Source organism: Frankliniella occidentalis, unplaced genomic scaffold, assembly GCF_000697945.3.
Source record: "Frankliniella occidentalis isolate FOCC.00 unplaced genomic scaffold, Focc_3.1 Scaffold76, whole genome shotgun sequence".
Classification (NCBI taxonomy): domain Eukaryota; kingdom Metazoa; phylum Arthropoda; class Insecta; order Thysanoptera; family Thripidae; genus Frankliniella; species Frankliniella occidentalis.
This window is the reverse complement of record NW_026267206.1, coordinates 201,573-203,883: the sequence shown is the minus strand read 5'-3', so window position 1 is coordinate 203,883 and position 2,311 is coordinate 201,573. Positions and strand designations below refer to the sequence as shown.

The 2,311-nt window shown below is 47.7% G+C and overlaps 1 protein-coding gene across 1 annotated transcript in view; it reads right to left on the bottom strand.

Annotated features, from left to right (window-relative positions):
* Positions 1–2,311, bottom strand: part of LOC113204209 (probable GH family 25 lysozyme 3) — an 85,523-nt gene that overhangs the window by 2,577 nt on the left and 80,635 nt on the right. The gene's annotated exons all lie outside the window — the stretch shown is intronic.

Below are 2,311 nucleotides of genomic sequence, written 5' to 3'. Positions count from 1 at the left end.
AACACTTTTTTTCGTAAAATCACGAAAACTTTTTACAGTGTGTACTTCAGCGCATGTAAAAAAAAAGGCTAACAACAAACATTTTAATGATCAGAGGTGGTCCCGAAAAATTGCCAGGTGACTGACTTACCCTGCGCACTTTTGTATAGTTATGCTGTATCGAATTCCTCGGAATTCCTACGTGCGGGCGGGATGCATAATCGTTCACGCTGTCAGTAAGGACCGTGGACAGGAATAATAAGCAAGCCCACCCGCACGAATGCGTGCGGTACAAGTTCTACAGAGCGCAGAGTTAATCAGCCACCTGCTACAATAATAAATCACCCCAGTCAACACTGTAAGTTTCTTACGAACAACTGTTCTTCGACGTTTAAGATATGGCTGCCTCTAGGTCCTTATTTGTGTTAGGCTACATCCTAATTCTTCGTAATACAGACACAGCTCCGTCTAAGGAACTCAAAGCGAAATAACAAGCGTGGTGTGTGCCATCCCTTCGGCAGGGTCATAGGCCGGCTATGTAAAATTACCATAGAAATGCCTGGTGGGTGTAGCATATTGCATAAGTCGGTATCGACATGACGCAGAACTTCCCACGAATGGATTGCACCCGCTTGACCGGGGGGCCTCCGGCCAATGGCTGCCCAGCCCCCGGCGCGCCCCGGCGGCCGCTGACGTAAACGGTACGGTCATCTGTATTCCTCGACGTTGCAACCGCCCTTATCGTTTTTTAATCCTTTAGAAAAAATAAAAAAATAATTGTAATTCCTGGTAGGCAGGGGTGGTACGCGGGTTGCGAGTATCGGGACTAACGACTCACCGGATGCCCAGAATAACCGATGAGACATCCCGCAGCTATCGGGCGATGAACACCCTAATCCTAGCGTCTTTACAGCAGCCGGCGATGGCGCAGACATCAAAGGATTACCTCGTCCTCTCTGGCCAATATGATGACTGCTTTACCTGCACCAACACCGCCGCCCCCCGGCCGCCCCCAGCCAACCCACCGGGCTGGATAAGCTGATAAGCTGATGCGCCATGCGGTCCGGTCCCCCGAGGAGAGGCGAGAGGGGGCTGGGCGGGGTTAGCGAATGTAGAGGGAGCGCCGACAAGGACTGAGCGTTTGGAGCGTTTGGTTCGAAAGCGACAATCGTCGCATTCAGACAGGCATGTAACTCGTCAATAATGCAGTATGGCTCATGGCCGTGAACAAGAGAGAAATGAGGAAAAAAAAAAGTGGTCCCTCACTATTTGGTGTGATTTACTAAAAGGAGAACATAAAATTTTAAATAAGAGCGACGCGCGTGCTAAAAGTAACCTGGTCAATAACTAAACGAAATCTGTAACGGTAGTTGACGGTTTACACATGCGTCTTATAGCACTGTGAAAAATACTCGTAAGGGCTACGGGAAAATATTCCATGAATTGTCGTAAGTTTGCGATGATATTTTTCACAGTACAACGCAAATCGGACACATTTTTTATCAGATGTCATGCGTCGTTTTTTGTTTGTTTTTAATTCGTTTGCCTAGACCTAGAAAACAAACTAAGAGATAACGAGAAAAAGAAATGCTGTCAGCGGGCCAAGGCCTTTGCTTAGTTTGAGCAGCAGCAGCAGCAGCAGCGGCAACACCACCAGCAACAGAAAGTGCGGGACACAGCGGTGCGCTGCGCTCCGCTCCCATCCCAGGCCGGCCCAACAATAAGTTCATGGCGTGACCGCGTTTCAATTCACAGCGAATAATTCGCAGCATTCGCCCCATTTGGACACATTTTTCTTTCGCCACGACGTTACATTGCGTGTCCAGAGAAGTAAACAGTTGATAATGACAGTTACTGTTATTATTGTGGATAGTTATCGCTGTTACTGCTGTCGCTAAAGATGTGCAAAATTAGTGACATAGAGGTTGATCCCCACAACGCTAAGTTCAAAATATAAGCGATGCGCTGTTGCCATCGATTCACTGGCGCAGAATAAAATAGAACTAAATACGTCTGCTGCAGCTGACGCTCATTTTTCACCTGGGTCCACACACCGCATTGCAATAAAATCCTCGGGGATTTATTCACCGCAACCTTTAACTCGTGCGTTACTCACCAATTAAGTTCCACATTTATAACTTCACATATTTTCATTTCTTCTCTGCCAATCATATACACACGGGCACGGGCGGCAGGACAACGACGATGGAAATAGCGTCGAGGGCTCGGTAGAGGGAAATGACCTATCGGGCATTTCATTATTTACCATGCAGGTCATGAGCGGGTAAGAGAGAGAGAGAGAGAGAGAGAGAGAGAGAGAGAGAGAGAGAGA